The 21,006-nt window shown below is 40.3% G+C and overlaps 1 protein-coding gene across 11 annotated transcripts in view; it reads left to right on the top strand.

Moving 5' to 3' along the window:
• Positions 1 to 21,006, top strand: part of MAP3K13 (mitogen-activated protein kinase kinase kinase 13) — a 169,572-nt gene that overhangs the window by 71,973 nt on the left and 76,593 nt on the right. Inside the window, exon 2 of one of the 11 annotated variants that reach the window (XM_073896068.1) lies at positions 17,323 to 17,576. The exons of 9 other annotated variants lie outside the window; for them this stretch is intronic. The gene's annotated coding sequence lies outside the window, so the exon portion shown is untranslated. Of the gene's footprint in view, positions 1 to 17,322; positions 17,577 to 21,006 lie in introns of those variants that run through there. One more of the 11 variants, XM_073896064.1, reaches the window with a different exon arrangement.

The raw sequence follows: 21,006 nt of genomic DNA, 5'->3' as shown, positions 1-21,006 counted from the left end.
AAAACTTCTGCCTCATTCTAAATCAGATCTTTGTCCTCTACTCAGACAACTATGGTTTCATATTTTGCTATTTTTTTATATGCTGGGTTGAACAAATGACACTATTTCCCTGTATTTGTAAGCATCTAGACTTGCTTCATCATTTTCTTTTGTGTACTTTCAGACTTTGTTGAAAGTAGCAATTGCAAAGTTATTTCAAATTATTGAAGTCTAGATCATTACTAGATCAAAAGACTGAACTCTTAGGGTTTTTTTTTTAATGTGTTTGTATAATCAAACTCAAGAAATGTTCATCAGATTCTGTCTTTTCTATACGTTTTGGCAAGAGGGCTTTATTTCCATGAAAGAAATACAGTCTGCACTTTGCATTTATTAAAGTAAACTATCCCTTTAAGGCACAGTGTGGATATAGAATCTCCCTCTCTCTCTACTCCTAGTGGCTGTATTCTAGATTATATTTATTTTCCTGTATAGTGTACTTGTAGGGGGAAAAAAACAATAACTCTTAATTGTTTAATATCAAACAATAAAATCCTGTGTATCAGTGACTCTCAATAGATGGCTTTCTGTTTCAAAATTGAAGCTACTCCAGAAGTAGGAATTAATTTATTTAGTAAACAAAGTCAGTCAAACCAGAGCCCTATCCTGGGGAACTGTCAAAAGCATGGTTCCTAAGGACCAGAGGCCACATCCACTGGTAGAGGACAGAACAACAGTACTTTGGATGGCAGAACCGGTCAGTTTGGTTTGCACTGTCTACCTACCCTCTCTCTCTGGGCTACAGCTGAATTAATTGCTTGGGGAGCTCCAGTGAATCAAGATAGTCAAGATGACCGATGCTGCCAAGTGGCAGCCTGACTCTTGCAATTTTGATTAAAATAAAAAACATTCACCAAGAACACTCCTTTACTTGAAAAAGAAAGGGGGGATCATTTAAGAGATATCACCCTCCTGCTCTGTGTCTCTTATTCCTTAAGAATATGGGAGGAGAGAAAGATTTAGAAGATGCCGTATTTCCTCCTAAGGAATCTAGAAGGTAAGATACCATACATTATAGGGCGCCTGGGTGGCTCAGTCGGTTAAGCGGCTGCCTTCGGCTCAGGTCATGATCCTGGAGTCCCAGGATCAAGTCCCGCATCGGGCTCCCTGCTCAGCAGGGAGTCTGCTTCTCCCTCTGACCCTCTTCCCTCTCATGCTCTCTGTCTCTCATTCTCTCTCTCTCAAATAAATAAATAAAATCTTTTAAAAAAAAGATACCGTACATATATAGTATTGTAGAGACTGGAATTACCTGGGGAACTTTCTGTCTCTCTGTTTGTTCAGTATGTTCTTAGAGTTGGTCAACCATCACCGCAATCAATTTTAAAATATTTTTAGCATTGTTAAACAAAAACAAAACTAATATACATTAACAGTCACTCCTCATTTCCCCTCAGCCCCCCAGCCCTAGGCAACCACTAATCTTCTTTCTTTATACAGAGATTTGCCTATTCTGATCATTTCATATTAATAAAATCATATAACATACAGTCTTTCATGACTAGCTTCTTTCACTTAGAATAAGGTTTTTAGAGTTCTCCATGTTATAGCATATATCAGGGCTTCATTCCTTTTATAGCGGAATAATATTTCATTGTACAGATATACCATGTTTTACTGATCCATCCATCACTTGATGGACATGTGGGTTGTTTCTGCTTTTTGGCTGTTATGAATAATGCTGCTATGAACATTTGCATACAAGTTTTTGTGTGAACATATGTTTTCATTTCTCTTGAGTATATACCTAGCAGTGGAATTGCTGGGTCCTATGATAACTATATGTTTCACATTTTCAGGAACTGCCAAACTGTTTTCCAAAGCAGCTGCACCATTTTACATTCCCACCAGCAGTATATGAGGCTTTCAGTCTCTCCATATCCTTGGCAACACTTCTTACTATCTCTAATTTTGATAAGAGTGATCTTGGTGAATTTGAAGTGCTATCTCCTTGTGGTTTTGGTATACATTCCCCTAATGGTTAATGATGTTGAGCGTCTTTTTATGCGCTTATTGGCCCTCTGTATTTCTTCTTTGGAGAAATGTCTATTCAGATCTTTTGCCCATTTAAAAAATTTATTTCTCTTTTTATTATTGAGCTTAAGAGTCTTTGATATGTTTTAGATACAAGTTCTTTATCAGATATATGGTTTGCAAATATTTTCTTTCATTGTGTGAGTTGTCTTTTTACTTTCTTGGTGATATTGTTTGCAGCACCACATGTTTAAATTTTGATGAAACTCAGTTTCTTCACTTTTGTTGTTGTTGCTTGTGCTCTTAGTGTCCTATCCAAGAAGACTTTGCCTAACCCAAGGTTATGAAGATTGATCCCTATTTTTTAAAGAGCTTTATAGTTTTAGCTCTTACATTCATGTCTATGATCCATTTTGAGTTAATTTTTGTGCATGGTATAAGGAAGTGTTCAACTGCATTCTTTTGAATGAGGATATCCAGTTCCAGCAATATTTGTTGAAAAGACTGTTCTCTCTCCCATTGAATTGTCTTGGCACCCTACCAGGGAACTTAAAAAAAATACTGATACCATGCTCCTGCCTCCAGAGAGTCATATTTAATCAGTCTGTGGTGGGGCCCAGACATCTGCATTTTTTTAAAAGCTCCCCAGATGAATTTTTTTAAAGATTTTATTTATTTATTTGACAGAGAGAGACACGGTGAGAGAGGGAACACAAGCAGGGGGAGTGGGAGAGGGAGAAGCAGCAGGGAGCCCAATGTGGGACTTGATCCTAGGACCCTGGGATCATGACGGGAGCCGAAGGCAGAAGCTTAACGACTGAGCCACCCAGGTGCCTGTCCCCAGATGATTCTAATGTGCAGCCAGGGTAAAAACTATTTGCATGGATAGAGAGCTAGTTTTAGAAAAGAAGAGGGACACTACTTCTGAATCAAGAAAACAGAGTGAAGACATAGAATTCTATATGGAAAGGAGGGAAGAGAGGAAAATTAAGATTCATAGCAGAGAGCATGGATTTTCTTGCTAAGTAGGAGTTAGTCATCTTCAAAGAGGTTAGTGAGATACATTAAAGGAAGAGAAGGAGCTGACACTTATCAAGCAACTTCTACATGCCTAGAAATTTGGGAGCTTTCACATACATTATTTCATTTAAAATATAATCCTCGTGGTATGAAGTAGGTACACTACCCCCATTGTACAGATGAAAAAACAGGCTCAGGAAGGTTGCTGACTCAGCCAAAGACACGAGGCAGTGCACATTATACCCAATTCTCAAATCCAGGTCTAATTCTTCACCCCATTCTCTTTCTTCTGTATGCCGTGGATTTTAAACATTGAGGCTTATCTTGACTTGTTATTGGTTCGGTCTAGCATGACTCTAAGGTCTTCTCTTGCAGTGCTCTGGACTGGACAATGGAGTAAGATAAGTTGGATGGTGGGGGTAATACAGGGTTAAGTGTTGGTTCAGCAGGTGCGATGGAAGATAAGAGGGTGTGTGTAAATGAAGATTGTCATGTGACAGTTAATCATGGAGCCCATGCTAGCTACACTATACCTAGATATAGCCAGCAGGAAAAATCCTAAGAGGACAGAGGAGCAGTATACTAGGGATGAGAGAATGATTGAAGGGGAGGAGTGAGGAGACTGTCCTGGGGAAAAGGATGTATCAAATGGAACTTGTAGGTGTCGAAGTGTTGACATTCTTTTAATCAACAGATATTGAGCATTTAGTATGTGTTCTAGGTACTGAGTACACAGCAGTTGGGGGGGAACAAAAATTCTTGCCCTCTTTGGGGGCTTATTTTATTGGGGAAGACAAACAATGAAGTAAATTAGTTTAGGCAGTGGCAAATGTTAAAGAGAAGTGTAAAGGTGGGGGATGAATAAAGGGTGCTGGGGTGGGGTAAAGTCAAAAAGGAACTTTTTCAGGGTGCCCGGCTGGTTCAGTCAGTAGAGCATGCGGCTATTGATCTTAGGGTCGTGAGTTCAAGCCCCGTGTTGGGTGTGGAGCCTACTTAAACAATAATTAAAATAAATTAAAATTTTAAAAAGGGACCTTTCATTGTATGCTGTATTTGCGGATATAGATTCAGAGAGATTCAGAGAGCTAAAGGAACTATCACACCCAGGGGTCAGTGGTTGACAAATCAGGCACAATGGGTACACAAAGAGAGCTGCTCTAAGACTAAAACTCAGAGTGAATATTTAGTATTCACTGTTTGTTCGTCACTTTATAGCCTGTGTCTGGCACAGAGTAGACACTTTCTTTTTGGTCTACATTTGTTTATTGTAGAGAACCCCCCCTTTTTTTTTTGATTAATGATTTTTCTGTTGGGTAGAGGCCAGAGCAGAGGTGGTATTTGGGAAACTTTTTCAAATTTTGCTTGCTGCCCTATTAGGATAAATCCTTCTAACTATGGGGGTGGATGTGTGTTTGGGGGGGGCTGGGGGAATGTCCTTTCATAATGTCACCACCGAGAATTGCTGCATGGTGAGTGATAGTCAATGAGGAGGATGTGTTCTGGTTCTCAGATGAATCAAGAAAAGAACAACCAGTGTAGGCTTAAATATCTTTTGCTTATTACGCTTTAGCAGAAGATTCACATGCACCACCTTGAACAGAGGATGAATCGAACCCTTGTAAAGTTTTTAGTAATGAGGTTCTTTTATGCAACCATATACCTACCTTCTTTCTTTATCTTAAAGGTTACTTATATTAAAATGGATAAAATCAATGTGCTTTCTGTTTGCCTGCTTTATAAGGCACAAAGATGCAATGGAAAAAGAATCGGACCAAGGCAGTAAGTACCTATGTAGCCGTATCAGATCATCCTTGGCAAGACAATTCTCTCAAATTTTTTAAAATTTGTCTTCAGCTTTCATTTCAAAATATGAGATGAAGACTTTTTTTAGTGATTACCATTACCAAATGCCCTTTCTAACTCTAACGTTGTAACATTCTTGGAATCTCATTATTACCAACATCAAACAGACAAGTGACAACCTCTAAGACAATCTGGTTAAAATCTACCTTTACTCCAGTTCTTTCATAGTACTTTTCTAGAAGTTTAGCCTCCATTGGGATACTGCTACAGCTGAGGAGGAGGGGAAAATGTCATGAGTGTTTCAGATGGAGATATCTGGGTGAGACACAGAAAGGTTAAGTCACTTTGAGATCTGCCCACAGACTTCCTTATAAGCAGGAAATAGAATCCTGATGAGATCTGACCTTGCCACCTTTAGGCATGCCCATATAATGGTCACTTGTCTTGGTCGTTATTCTTTGTGGTCAAGAGAGAGTTTCCATTAGACTGGTGATTTGGTAGTCCGGGCTAATAGGGAATATGGCAACAGATAATCTAATAACCTTAGTTTGGTTGTGTGTTACAGCCTTTCCTTGATCTGACCTTTTTTAGTGCTCTTAAGAAGAAAAATTCAGGGTGCCCGGGTGGCTCAGTTGGTTAAGTGTCTGCCTTGGGCTCAGGTCATGATCCCAGGGTCCTAGGATGGAGTCCCACAAAGTGATCACACTGGCTCCTTCTGTCCATCTCTCACTACCTCCTATCATTCTTTAAATCAGGCTGAAGCATGAAGGGTGAAAGACTATATTAAATAAGAAAATGAGAACCACTAAATTCATAAGTAGTACAACCAGTCTTTGAAAAAAATAAGATTTTTGTGAAAAAAATAAGATTTTGGTATTTTGTATGAGATTTGCCAGCTTTTGAAAATTATTCTTCCCAGGATTCTCCAAATAACAAGTTGGTTGATGGATTGGTGTTTTGAGTTTGCAGATTTTGTCAAGGAAAAAGATAAATTGTAAAAATTACAAAACAGAAAACATCCTTTCCATTTTAGTGTTCATCTCATCAGTCTAGAATTTTTCTTGTATTCTTTTTCATTTGTATAATAGTCAAGCAGAGAGGTCTCATGTCTAGTCCTAACAACTGTAATAATTTCAGATAGTGGGTTCCATTTAGTAACAATACTTGTGCGTGTAGCAGTGTGGTAAAACCATCTTGCAAAAAGCAATCATGTATTACAGAGAAGGTATAGTAAATGTGCAATTTTAGTTGTTTAAAAATTAGGGGAAAACAATGTAAGATTTCCCACTGTCAGATGCTATTGTCTTCAATCTGCTAATTTGTACTGAATTCCTGGGCTGGGGTAATAGTTGAGCAGTACTAGGAGGACATTTTAGTGAAACTCTAAATTCCAAAAAGGCCAGAGAAGTAGAAGAAAGGCTTAGGAAATAGTCAAAGACAAAGGACTGGAGAAAGGTGACAGAAGAAAGAAAGGGGGGGTGGCGGGGACACAGAGCCCAGGGAGCCTGCAGTTGGGCTGATGGTTCACCATGGGCAGGTGGCAGTGGGGAGAGCAGTTTCCATCTTAAAGAGAATGGATTTGGGAGCCAGACTGTAAAAAAAAAAAAGAGAGAGAGAGAGAGACTCATTTGGAGTCCTAAAGAGGGCTGTCACAGTTGCTATTACTAAAGAGGGCTCAATTTGCAAAATAAGCCCACCGAGGCTTCTTATTACCCTGGAGGCACTGTGCCTGCATTTGTGGTAGCTGTCCCGTCTGCCTCTAAGGGGCCGCATGAGGCTATCCGCGGGCGCAGATAGCCATGGATAATCGAGATGGTGAGATCAAGCCCACCAAAATACAAAGCCATGGTTGCTTTCTCCAGGGAAGATAATCTTTTGATTAAAGTGAGATTAAGCATTTTACTAATTACTCACCAATTATTTACTCTCACATAACAAAGTCAAATACATATGCACACTAAGAAGAAACAGATGCAACATGCCTTTGGATATTTTCAGTCATTACTCTCTAGGCCTAAAAGTACAGACTCATTTAAAACCTTTGCTAAGCATGGAAACTCCTGGGAAATACCCACCTGATACTGCAGCAGCTAGGGCTCAAGAGCCAATGTGACAAGAAACTGTACTCCTTTGCCAGGTTCTCCCCCCCCCCCCCCCCCCCCCCCACACACACATCTTCTTCCTCCTGTTTCTGGCCATTTTTGAACAGAACCCCTTCCATCTGTTTGTCTAATCAAAAATAACTGAACATTTGCTTTATACAGCTTATGTTAATGATCAAAGCCAGGCTCTAATCTAACCTTTAAGTATTCTCAGAGACCTGGAGACCAGAGTAGATTTCTTTGAGAAAGAGAAACAATCACATAATCCGCTATGTTTTCTATTATGGCAGAAGCCCTGATTGGAGAAGAGATCGTAACACTTTGAAACAGTACTCACTCCCCATCACCGGTTCTCCTTTGATCACAAGGTTATCTACATTGATAAGGGCTTCCTTTAACTGAATCTTACACCTCTGATACTGGCTTTTGTTAGAGTCAAACTGCTTTTGCCACAGATGGTCTTATAAATGGCCTCCGTCTTTTTCCTGCTAACAATTAAAAAGGCTGTGGCATGATTTTAAAAACCAAAGAACATCTAGCCACCCAGATTCTAAAAGCCTTCGACCAAGTCTGGAAAGGGAAAAGGAATGACCAAGAGAACCTCATTATTAATGCAGAGCAAAAAGGTCCCTAGGGTAGGGGAAAGGGAGTCACTCCAAGGGAGTACCTATCCAGGAGACTGACTATACTTCATTAAATCTTCGCCAAGCTTAAGAGCAATGTGAAACGGTAATTGTGATTTACCTGAGATGCATATGACTTGTACCCAGAGATGTCTTTATGCCAGAGAATAATTATGCATGGGGATTGACCTGAAGGCTCAGGATGAGGAAACTGTAGTCTAAGGGCTTCCATCTTCTAAGACATATCTCTTCTGGCTTATTCCTGGGTGGTTGTAGCTAAGGATTTGCCAAAGCAAACTAAGCTTGTGGGCCTGGTTTGGGGACTTATCCTTTCATTACTGTATATTGTCACAGGAAACTAAAAAAGTAAAAAAAAATTTCTTTGACACTTTTTACCAAGCAGATTCTTCAGATTATCCTATTTTTGTATATAATTCGTAAAATATGGTTTGTGGGCTCTCTCGGCCTTAGCGCCATCTTCTTGGAAATCTCTGCGCCATGAGAGCCAAGTGGAGGAAGAAGCGAATGCGCAGGCTGAAGCATAAAAGAAGAAAGATGAGGCAGAGGTCCAAGTAAACCGCTAGCTTGTGCACCCATGGAGCCACAGGAGCAGAAATAAGGAAAGCCAGAGGCCAGGGACGCTGGTACCAATTGTTGGACTGCATGCCTACTTTCTAGAGTTTGATTCAAGGGCTCTAGACCATCGCCATCTGATCGCAACGACCACCTTTGAAGAGACCTTCCTTGTTCATACCAAAACAGTTCCTTTTGGTCCTTTGCCCTGGACCTATGACTTTCAGGACTAATTCTGTTTTCATTTGTGGCTGGACGTAACACATGTACAATAAATCATCTCTTCTGCTGTCTTAGCTGAAGAAAAAAAAATATGGTTTGTGAGAAACTACTCCAGGGCGCCTGGGTGGCTCAGATGGTTGAGCGTCTGCCTTCGGCTCAGGTGATGATCCCAGGGTCCTGGGATCGAGTCCCACATCAGGCTCCCTGCTCCATGGGAGCCTGCTTCTCCCTCTGCTTCTCTCTTTCTCCCTCTGTCTCTCATGAATAAATAAAATCTTTATAAAAAAACTACTCCATAAGATTTTTTTCAGATACTTTAATATTAGATTTTGTATAAAGTACCTAAATAACAAGAGAAAAAAAACGATTTTTTTTCTTTATTTCTCAGTTGACCCAACCATATTGGCCTCCCCCCACCAACCATGATTAGGTCTAACCATCCTGGCTAGCTAGCTCGCCTCCACAAAACCTGGTGTGGATTTCTTTTCTTTTCTTTTCTTTTTTAAGATTTTATTTATTTATGAGAGAGAGAGATGGCAGAGGGAGAGGGAGAAGCAGACTTGCGGCTGAGCAGAGAGCCTGATGCAGGGCTCGATCCCAGGACCCTGAGATCATGACCTGAGCCAAAGGCAGATGCTCAACTGACTGAGCCTCCCAGGTGCCCCTGGTGTGCATTTCTTTTGATGAGCTATGTATCAATTATTTTCCCACCCTTCCCGCCCATTCCTGCAAAAAAGACGTATTACTGGTTTAAAAACTGCAAGTTTAAATCCTGCAAGAGACCTACTCATGAAGCAGCTTACACAGTGGTTCTCAAAGTGTGGTCCTAGAACCAGGACCATTAGTATCACCTGGGAACTTATTAGAAATGCAGATTCTCCGGCCACTCCCCAGATGTTCTGAATCAGATGCTGGGGATGGGGGGTGCCCAGGCGGCTGTGTCTAAACTGGCTGGGTGATGCTGTTGCGTACTCAAGTGTGAGAATCCTTGGTTTATAGTAGAACTTGTCAGACTTCTCGTGTGCATGGGAATCACCTTGGATTTTGTTAAAAACCAGATGCTGATTCACTTCGTTGTCAGCATTTCTAATGCTGGTGATGCTGATGTCACTAGTCCTTGGACCACATTTTGAAAATAGTGAGGATCTGAAGAATCTTGACATGAGCCATTCCAAGAACTGCACTGAGTAAGCTTTGTCAAAAGTATAACTATCCCAGTAGTTCCTAAGGAAATACTCCTAAAAGAGTAGGAAATTTTGGCCTAAAGATTTAATCATAGTATTATTTTAATAGGAAAAATAGCCTAACTGTTCAATAATAGGAAAATACAGTTGATACTATTTGCAGATTGTGTATTTGTTAATTCACCTCACTAAAATTTATTTTTAACCCCCAAATCAATACTTGGGGTGCTTTAACAGTCATTCACAGACAGACATGTGCAAAACAGAGAAAAATTTGAGTTGCCTGAAATACACACTCCCAGTTCAGATGGAGCAAGGTGACACTCTCTCCCTTCATGTTTCAACGTTCATACTGTAAACAAGTGCCTTCTCAAAGTCAATTTCATGGGGCGCCCGGGTGGCTCAGTCGGCTAAGCACCAATTCTTGATTTTGGCTCAGGTCATGATCTCAGGGGCTTGGGATCAAGCCCTAGGCTCCCTGCTCAGCGGAGAGTCTGCTTCTCTCCTTCTCTCGCTGTCCCTCTATGCTCACTGTCTCTCTCTCAAATAAATAACCCTTTTTTTTAAAGTCGATTTGGTGCTGTGTTTTGCATCTTTGTGCTTTTTGTTGGTGATTTTGCTGTTTAAAATAGCTCCAACCATAGTGCCAAAGTGTTGCCCAGTATTGCTAGGTGCAAGAAGGCTGTGATATGCCTTACAGGAAAAATATGCTTCGTTGAGGCATGAGTTACTGTGCCATTGGCCATGAATTCAGCATTAATGAATCAACAATGTATATCAAGTAAGGTGTCTTTAAATAGAAACACACATAAAACAGGGTTATGCATTGATCAGCTGACAAAAATGTTGTGACCAGAAACCTACCCCCGTATTTCTCCTAGGAGCTGTGTGGTTCAGGATCCACTAATCCACTGTTCGCAGTGACTTTATGGAACAAGACAAATAAACAGACTCAACTAGAGTTAATAGCCAATTAATAGAATATATGCTGCCATTTTAAAATGAGGGTGATGTAATCTGTGCAGATGAAAAATGTGTATGATGTTTTGGTAAGAGAAAAGAGACTGGAGTCAAAGTTTCAAGAGTAGCACAGAGTTACGTTTAAGATTTTTTCAAGTAAAAAATTGAAGGAAGTGTGCCAAAATTTTTTGAGTTAAGGTGATAGAATTTTTTTCTCTATTTCTCGAGTTTTTGTAATACCATTAATTTACTTTTATAATGTTGCACTCTAAAATGTGTGTCTTACTAGTTCTTTCAGAGTTATAAGATACTAAGAGGGACCACCTTCTCATCTCCTTTAGAGACAGAGGCAACATACTCTGGTTAAGGAATTGGCCTTCTTAAGAAAGACCTTCCTAACAGTGTAAGAGAGTATGTTCTCTGTGTTAAATCACATCAAAATTGGTCCAAGTTACATGTGAATATCAAAGAGAAATCTAGAATTGCAAACCCCTAGCAAAGGAAAACCAAGTACTTGGTAGGTACTACTGAAACCAAGCTTTGTCAATAATTTATCTTGCCTAAACGTAGTTTTTCCAACTTCTATTTTCCACTCTTCCAACGTGATTAATGGCTTGGCTTCTGAAGTCAGAGAGGCGAGTCGTGGCAGTCCCATCTATTAGCTATCTATGCCCTTTAAGTTATCGAACACCTCTAAGTTTCCCCCCATGGTTACAATGAGGGTCATTATAGAACCTAGTGAGTGTTCGACAAAAGGCTGAGCGTGTGTGCTGTGGTCATTTCACGTGATTCTGGCCTTCTCTTTCCTTCCTCATGCTTTTTTCTTCTCCCATTCCCTTTTTCCTGCCATAGAGAAAGTAAAAACCGTCTTTCATCCCTCCTAGGAATGGCCATTTTATGGAACTGTTCACGATTTAAAAAGCAGATGAGTTGAATATTTCACTCTGACTCCATAAAATAAAAGCCTAAAACTGAAGTACACACATTCTATTTGAGTGTAACCTATGCTTTTTGTGTGGGGGAGGGGGGAGGTGGGTCACAGAAGGATTTGTATAGGAAAATTCCTGTTATTATCCTGGGACCCTGTGGAGAACCCCGCTTTCAGCATATGTTCCTGAATGACAACTATGTGCTGGATGCTGTATCATGTACCGGGATATAGTGGTGAACAGCCCAGCTCTGCCACCTGCCCTCACAGAACTTGCAGTCTAGTAGGGGAGCAAGTCAAAGAGTCATTATAGTAGAGAAATATGTGTTGTGGGGGGAGGGGGCCAAGGGGTCAATGAGTATAGGCTGCTAGAGGAGGACATGAGTGGGGCATCTCACCCAGACTTGAGTGATCCAGGAACAGTCGAGAGATGGGTGGGAAGAGGGTGGTACAGAATGCATTGCACGCAAAGGGGACTACAAGTGCCCAGAAGAGAGAGGGCAGTGAATTCCGAGACCTGAAATGTGAATTGCAGGGCTGTATCAAACATGAGGCTAGAGAAGCATATCACGCCAAGAGGGTTGGACTGGATTCTAGGAGCAGGAGATTTTACAAAGTTAAGTAGTATGTTCAGAATTACATGCTAGAAAAAGCACTCTGGCTATGGAGAGAATGGAATAGGATGGAGAGACTAGAGACAAGGCTACAATTAGGGGATTGTTAAAATAATCTAGGCAACAGTGAAGATGAGCTGTGCTAGGAAGGGTTATTGTGATGGAAAGAAGTGCATAAATTTAAAGAGATATTCAGAATGTTAAGGGATACTTTTTTAAAGGGGGTAAAATAATGATTTATATACATATAAAATGAATGTGTGTCAAATATTATACTTAACTCATTAATTAATGAGGGAACCAGTAAGATGCTATAAGGAAAATTCCAAGAGCACGTATATATGTAGACAATAAGGAATGAGGGCATGCCAAAATGAATGTGTAACTAGGGGCAAAACCAATCAGTATTCACAGAGCATTAATAATCCACTGCATTCCACCGGACATGATTCATTTACATTCCTATGGACAAGAATCAGTTGCATTACTAGATGTTTGCTACAATTTTTGGCTGTGAATATCTCAAAGTCAAGGGAAGTCTCCTGTAAACTGGGAGTGGTGCCTTAGGCAAGGATACCCAGTATTATTTTTGCCCATTTCAAAGTCTTTGACAGTTTTCCCTGACAAGAAAATATCTACAGGACTTTGGTGATTAGTTGGATGTGGTGATGGTAAGTGAAGAGGAAAAGAGAAAAGTCAACTGCGCCGTTACATTCATTCAAGGAAGTTGAGGGAGCATGCAGCCAAGAAGTTGAAAATGGAACCGGAGGGGCAAATGGGAAAGTTTCAGAGGGAAGAGAGAGTGGGAGATTGGGTCAGGAAAGAGGATGCACAGAAAAGTACAGGGTTGAGACTCTCAACTGGAGTTGCTTACTTACATCTTGGGAAGTAACAAAGGAGAACAGGAATGTGATACAGGGTGGGGTTAGCTGGCTATAAGGTTTGAAGAGTTATTCCCAGTGGTCCTCTGATCTGTAGCGTCCATGTTAGAACTCTTCCTTTATCTTATGTCCCTCTGGGCACTTGCCCCTCCATACCTGCTTGCTTGGAGTAGAAGTCTAAAAGAATGGTGTTAAGAATGTAGAAAATGATTTTGATTTAACTAAATTGATTTAATGCAAATAAACTCTGAGGACAGAGAAAGTCTTATTATCTTTTTGTCCCTGTGATGTCTACCATAACATCCAGTAATGATATTTCATAAGTAGATAGAATGAAAGACTAACATATTGGATTACAGCCTGAAGAACTTGAGGGCTTACTTGACATCATGTAGCTGCTTTTATAAGGATTCTAGGATTCAAACCCAATTCTTCTGACTCTAAAGCTCACGTCACTAGGATGAGTGAGTTAAGTTACAACCTTGCGGAATTTTCAGCCTACCAATTTTTAGGAGAGATGAAAAGGTGCTTCTTTATTTTTTAATTTCTTATGGTTCCAGGAACCAAATATAACTGCAAATTTTAGATATGCTTTTTTAAAAAAGATTTTATTTATTTATTTGACAGAGAGAGACACAATGAGAGAGGGAACACAGGCAGGGGGAGTGGGAGAGGGAGAAGCAGGCTTCCCGCTGAGCAGGGAGCCCGATGCGGGGCTCGATCCCAGGACCCTGGGATCATGACCTGAGCCGAAGGCAGACACTTAACAACTGAACCACCCAGGCTCCCCTAGATATGCTTTTTTAGGGAGAGGTAACCTTCTAAAAGGACCCAGCTAGAAATCAATTAGACCTAACAAGCCGTCCACTAACTGTGTGACCTTGGACAAGTTATTTGACCTCTCAGAGCCTCAGTTTTCTGTCTATAAAATGGTGATAATATTGACCTCCATGAAGATATAAAGATGAAATGAGATAAAGTATATAAAAAGTAGAAGCATAATAGGTGCCTTAACAGATGTTAGCATGTTTTTCTTCTAAGGCTTAAAGCTTTTAGATGCTTACTTTATACCAAAATCTGCCTCTATTTTAACATGGAATATATTTAGGACTTAAATCCTTTGCTTAATTCTTGTCCAACCTAAACTTAGTTTTTTTAAATATAATTTCTGTAGAAAAGTATTTGTTTCTTGATATGTTTACCACCTATTTCAAATCCTTTGCTCTTCTTTCTTCCCAGTATACTAACGTTTACCATTACATGTTTCTAGAATCACATTGCTATATAACAACTTAGATTGGTTAGTTATAGCATTTTGGTTCCCTTTATTTCTCAGATTCAACAGGCATTTCGAATTTAACATCTATTTCTTATTTTTTTTTAAGATTTTTAATTATATGAGAGAGAGAGAGAGAGAGAGAGGGAGGGAGAGGGTGGGAAGAGGGGCAGAGGGAGAAGCAGGCTCCCTGCTCAGTGGGTAGGGCTCAGTCCCAGGACCTGAGCATAACCTGAGCCAAAGGCAGACACTTAACCAACTGAGCCACCCAGGCGCCCCTTAACATCTATTTCTAATTCGGCTTTGAAAATACCATTACAATTCAGGGTTGTTGTTGGTTTCCTTTTTAAAAATCATTTCCTCAAATTCCATAAGAGTATACTATGCCTCTGCCATTTCCTGAAATATGTAAATATACTGAAATCATAAACAGATAGCTATATCCTGCCAGACCTCTTGTGACAAAAGCATGTCAGGGAGTTGAAAGTGATATAATGAGGATTTGATCCATTTCCCACTATTGGGAAAGGGGAATGTTACTAAACCCTGGTAAGCCTCAGTTTTCCTCCGAGAAGGGTCAAAAATACCTGCTCTGTTCACCTCCCATGTCTCCTATGGGGCTCAAAGGAAATTCAAATATATGGCATTACCTTGGAAACTGAACTCCATATATAAATGTAAGATAACGCAGTGATTATTGCTATTTTCTGCCATTCTTTTGATGCACGTCCCTAAGAACATAGGGTAATGGAGCACGCTGCAGGGAGTGTCTGTATACCCCCAGACAAATGAAAGGCAATTGTGATCCTTTTCTGTCCTACCTTAGTTTTTCTGACTAGCAGTCAGAAGGCTTTATGTGATGAAATCCTATATGCTCACTTTGGAGTGACTGAAGGCATTTAAAACTTTTCATTGCTGGGTGTTGTGTTTGCAGAGTTATTTACACCACCTAGCAACCTGGCCCAAGACAAACAGTCCCTATTAGCTACACAGTGACCTGCTACCTGTCATTGCTCGGCTAATGTGACAGCAAATATGTACGTACCTAGAAGATGGTGTTCTCCTCCCCCCCTTTACTATTAATCTTACTCTGTAATTGTTTTATAATCTCCAAAAGTAATCTGTAACGTGAGAGAGTCTTACAGTTGGAAGACGTAGGAGAGGTCATTTGGTTCAATCTTCTTTACTAAAGCAGGAATCTTATAATTTCTCTAATAGATGGAGCATTTCCAGTTATGGGGAGAGCGAATTGGTTTTGATAAATCCTTTTGCATTGTTGATTGTTTTGATGCTTTATATTCACAGAATAGTTTTTTGTTTTTGTTTTTGCTAAAAGGGATCTTAGAGACCATTCTAGTTCAATTCCTTCCATTTGCAGATGAGGATATTAAGGGCCAGAGAGGTTAGGTGACTTGCCCAAGGCTAAACAACTAATTTATGACACAGTTGGGACTCCTGATTCCTGGTGGCTTCTTTCCAAATCATTAAACTGCAAAATTACTGAAGTCATAAATGCTGAGTAGTATTAAATGCTATTATACAATATATAAATCCTTTAGTATGCAGCATATTTTAGCATGGCCAATATTTATGTTGTAATATAGATAAATTTATTTTTATTTTGGTGGAGAAAATCTAAATCTTTCCTTATAATTATGTACAAACATCTCCTTAAAGCTTCATGAGAAACTCACTGTTTTGAACTGGACTTTTTTTCTTTGCTTTCCTTTTTTGGTGGTGGCGGGGGAGAAGTCATCAGTCTGATTCTTATATCTAAGAAGTCACATGGCCAAAAAAGACACAAAACCACATTTTTCTGCCTCACATGAGGTTTGGGGAGTGGACTGGAGCCAGGGGTTTTTCTCTGTGCCTGTCAGGCTTTGGTCCCAGGCCTGTCAGTGGCAATGAGGATAAGACAGGAGTAGAGCCTGCCCATATGCCAAGGGGACTTTGAAAGGTTGCCTGGCCTATCCCTGCCTTCTGGAAGGACTGCATTTAAAGGGAAGCTGCAGCCTTTTTTTTTTTTGTATTGTGAAATTACTTGCTGTAAGCTCTAGGATGACCCCTTGTCCTGTGTGCGGGATGGGTGGTGAAGAGGAAGAGGAAGACAGAACGCTGATTGGCTACAATGAGAGAAGCCGATAGACTCAGGGATCTGAGACGCATGGACAGATTTGGAGGAAGGAACATTGGAATTGGTGTGCTGTAGTAAAGCGCTGACAAGCAGTGCTCTCTGTTTGAAGAAATAACCAAGACCTCAGAGGGAGGACCTGGCAGCAGCTTTGGGCCTGTCATCCAATGGGCTAACCTCAATTCCTTGTCTGTTATAGATTCAAAAATATTAAGGCTTGTCAGTTGCATCAACAAGAAAGACATTTGCTCCCCAAATTTCAAACTGTTGGTCTCTTATCCTTGTGAAGACAGATGAACAGACTCTTGTTCCCCAAAGCAGAAAGATGAATCTATTATTTATTATCCCACTGTACTTCGCACCTCCGTTATAAGCACTTACTATGGCCTGCCTTCATTTGTGTTCGCGACTATCTCCCCTACTGGACTTGAGTTCTCAAGAGCAAGGACCATTGGTTTTATTATGGAATATCTAAGGCATACCAAAAGATAAAGAGGATGCCGTCTTTACATCTTTATATCCCCATATAGCTTTTAAGTACGCACCTAGTACTCAGCAGGCGCTCCGGAAATGTTTGTTGAATTGCAGTACTAACGTCTTTTCTTGTACTTGTGCAGTCATGCTTCCTATCCTTTGCAGATTTATGCAGAATCAGAATCATTTTCTCTTGGACCTAAACTCTCAGGGTCAAGGCAAATATACTCTGATATTCATAGAAATAGTAGCTGCTCTGAAAGGCCTTTGGAACAGTGGTACCCACATTAGACGGTCCTAATTGTTGATGGTCATTAGCACTCAGAAGTAGTGTTCTATTCAGATGTGCTCTATTCAAAGTTTAGATAAAGGAATGAAACAATAAAGGTGTAAATAACTAATGGGAATATGGACTTGACCTTAATGATAAAAATAGTTTGTTATCTGTGTTCATTGTTGTACCTGTTAGCCATCACTGATTTTTTTTTAATTAAAGATTTTATTTATTTATTTGACAGAGAGAGAGACACAGCGAGAGAGGGAACACGAGCAGGGGGAGTGGGAGAGGGAGAAGCAGGCTTCCCGCTGAGCAGGGAGCCCAAGGCGGGGCTCCATCCAAGGACCCCAGGATCACGACCTGAGCTGAAGGCAGACGCTTAACGACTGAGCCACCCAGGCGCCGCCATCACTGATTTTTTGAGGAGACCCAGAAAGTGGCTCATGGAAGACAGGAGTGTTTTGAAGAAAGGAATGCTCTTGGATTTAGGAAAGGGTAGGAGATTATTTGTGTATGTGGTGTGTGGTGTGGGCAATGGTGAAGAGCTTTTTGGTAGATTGGGGGGCATTGTGAAAGAAAGGAAAATAATAAAATAACCCTTGGCACCGGGCTAAGGGTGAAGTGAGTCCATAAAATGTATGACTTTCCTGATGTGAGTGTAATAATTACATGAAACTTTTCTATCATGTTTGTCTCCCCAACAGTATGTGCAGCCCTTTGTCCCAGTTTCAGTTTAGCTACTTCCTTATTCCATTTCCTGCTGCTTTGCCTGATAGAATACGTGAAAGTGGAAACCCTAACTTGTTACCTTCTCATTGAATTTCCCATCTTTTCACCTCTTCTGGATCTTCTGTCTTGATTAGTGGTAGCACCCAGTCCTCCTCACTAGAAAACTCTCTCTGACCATCACACCCAGCTGGTTACTATGTCCTGTCAATTCTGTCTTCAAAATAACTCTCAAATTCTTCCCAGTCTCTCCATAGTAGCTTTCCCCATACTTTAGCATCCATCCATCCATCTTTTCCCCTTAAACAGAATCATCTTTCAAATCTAATCACACCACTTCCCTTCACCTCTCCATGCTTCTTTGACCATAGGAGAAAAAAAAACAAACAACAAAAACAATCCTCTAATCTACCTTTCCAGCCTTATCTTCTCATCTCTCAACACCACCCTCCAGTACCTGCTGACATTTTCACCTCTCCCCAGATAACCACATGGTTTCTTTCACACATTCCTCTGACTGATATTTTTTGGGGGCTGATATTCTTTATACCCCTTCCCTATTCATCCTGGACAGCAATTTTTCTCCTTCAAACTTCAAAATTTGTACCCGTTTTTCTTAGAGAGCTTCTCATGCTACATAGTAATCATTTATTTATATATTTCTCCTCTAATAGGTTGTAAGCTCCTCCAGAGCAGGGGTCCACCATCTTGTTCATCTTTGCTTCCTCGTTACTGCTTGACAGAGCCAGGACCCTAGGGGATTAACAAAGAATTTGTTGAATCCATGAATGAGCTGAATAGAAGATATCTGATAAAAAACCACCTTCCTCACAGAAATGAGAATTTTTCCATGCCGTCTTGTGACTTCAGTGGTAAATCTGATGGCTGCCTTTCTCAGATAGCTGTGGTGAGAGCTGATGTGAGAAGGTCCCTAAAAGTCCTTAAGTATCTTAGAAGATGTGATAGGTCTAAGCTTTGGGTATTTAAGCAACATAGAAAAAAAAAACAGTTGTTTTAGCACTTCTAACTTGTACTCTCTTTTTTTTAGAGAGAGAACACGCGTGCGAGAGAGAGCCAGGGGGAGGGCAGGGAGGGGGGAGAGAGAGAATCTTAAGCAGGCTCGGCACCACAAGAGGCAAAGTGGGCCATTGCAGCTGATGGACTGAAGGCAAATGAGGCTCAGCCATAACAGTGTGGAGCCCCACACAGAGGCTCGATCCCAGGACCTGAGATCATGACCTGAGCTGAAATCAAGCGTCGGTCGCTTAACCGACTGAGCCACCCAGGTGCCCCACTTGTATTCTCTTTCTAAGAATGATCTCAGGTGCCCTTTGAGGTTTAATGTAAGACCTCAAAAAGTATCCTAAGTTTTCCTGTCCACTTGTAATTTTCTGATTAATTTTATAAACTTGATTCTCTGCACTGTTTTCCTTCTTATTAGGATCATTCCTATCTTCAGTCTTCTTTTTACTTGCTTATACCATTTTTGAAATTATCATATTTGGAGGAAATAGTCCAAAGCAACTAAACCCTGAGGCTGAGGTAAGAGGCAAAAGAGAATTATCTGCCACTAGGGCACCTTGTTTGGGGGTGTGCAGATTTCCACAAGCATATCCACGCAAAATCGTGAAGCTTCTTGCTAGGTTAACTTCTCAGTAGTATTCTTTTCCTTTTTTTTTTTTTAAGATTTTACTATTATTTTTTAAGTAATCTGTACACTAAACGTGGGGCTGGAACTCATGACCCCTAGATCAAGAGTCAGAGTTGCATATTCTACATGACTGAGGCAGCCAGGCGCTCCTCTCGGTTGTTTTCATTCTATGGTAAATAACGTCAGCTTTTTCTTTTCGAGACGTATTTGTAGGTTCACTAAAGGTAGATAAAGCAGCTCAGAACCTACTGTTTGTCTCTCTCACTTGAGAACTTTTTTTGCCCAGAGCTTCTCAAATCCTCGACTTCCCTTTATTTGCCAATATTTAAAGTAGGAGAACTCTCCCTATAATTTTCTGAATTCAGAAATTTGGTGTGGGGGTTGGGTGAAGGGGGGAAAAGTTGCTTTTGAAAACCTGCCAGCTACATGTCCTTCTGCTGCAGCAGAGTCCCTTGTCTGGACCTGGAGCTGCCCTTTCCTTCAGTCCCTTCTATGGATGGCTGCACTGATAGATGGATTCTCCTAGGGGAGCTTCATGGATCAGTCCTCCGTCCATTACCATGTAGCAGGATTATAATTTATAGCCCCAGATGGTGACTCACACCCCCCTCCCCATTTACTCAGTAGAGCAGCAGAGCTATTAACTATTGAATTGCTTCATTCTTTTTAAGAAATAATTGATGGTATTTGCAAAGGGCTTTGTATAAAAATACTTATAAAAACACCGAAAAAAATAAAGTTTCATCAGAGCATGAAGCATGTTATGAGTTATAATAAAAAATAACCACACAGTCAGGCTTATTTTTCTTGGCCTAATTCTATGTAGAACTGAGGTTTTTAAGGCACTGATTTGGGTCAGATTCCTGTTTTCATAGGAGGGCATCAGCTCTTTCTTCTTGGTTGATTGTTAAAACTTATGGTTCTACCCCTTATAAGAAAACCAAGAATATTTCCTTGCCAGGTCCTTGCCAGAGAATAGAAAACAGCTACTCAGATATTTTGAAAGCTTGAGCATGATTAATAATGGTTTATTATTAAATAGTAATATTAAATAATACTATAATAATACTAAATAATAGGAAGATTTCCTGAAGAAGGTGTAGTCCATGCCCTTCTGGATTAAATCAGACTTTCTAAGCGCTGTTTGCTTGGAATCCCTTACTGTAAGCATTGCTGTTCTGGAATACCCAAGAATCTCACCTTGTAGAGAGAGGGGCCCTGAAAACTGTCTTAGGAAAGATGCTACCGTATTTGTTAAGGCTGTTTTATCTTCCTCGTTTTGTGCGGGTCCATGGAAGAAAGGCCTCACAGGATTTAGTACAAGTAAAAACTGCTTCTCCTGGACAATTGGTGTGTTTTTATCTTACTTGAATAATTAATTGTATCTTTTTCTTTCATTTGATCCATAGAAAGCTATGGTCCAGATTTGTACCTTTTTTAATGGTTGTTAGCCTACAAATTATTTTTGTTCACTGGTTTTACTTTGGCTTTTTTTTTTTTTTTTACGTTTCAGTCTTATTTTCCCTTTATCGATTTACCTCTTGTATT

The sequence above is a fragment of the Callorhinus ursinus genome, unplaced genomic scaffold, assembly GCF_003265705.2.
Source record: "Callorhinus ursinus isolate GAN/ISIS: 27379988/994484 unplaced genomic scaffold, GSC_fseal_2.0 scaffold1, whole genome shotgun sequence".
NCBI classification, from domain to species: Eukaryota; Metazoa; Chordata; class Mammalia; order Carnivora; family Otariidae; genus Callorhinus; species Callorhinus ursinus.
The sequence above is the reverse complement of the archived record's forward strand: the minus strand, read 5'-3'. Positions and strand labels throughout refer to the sequence as shown.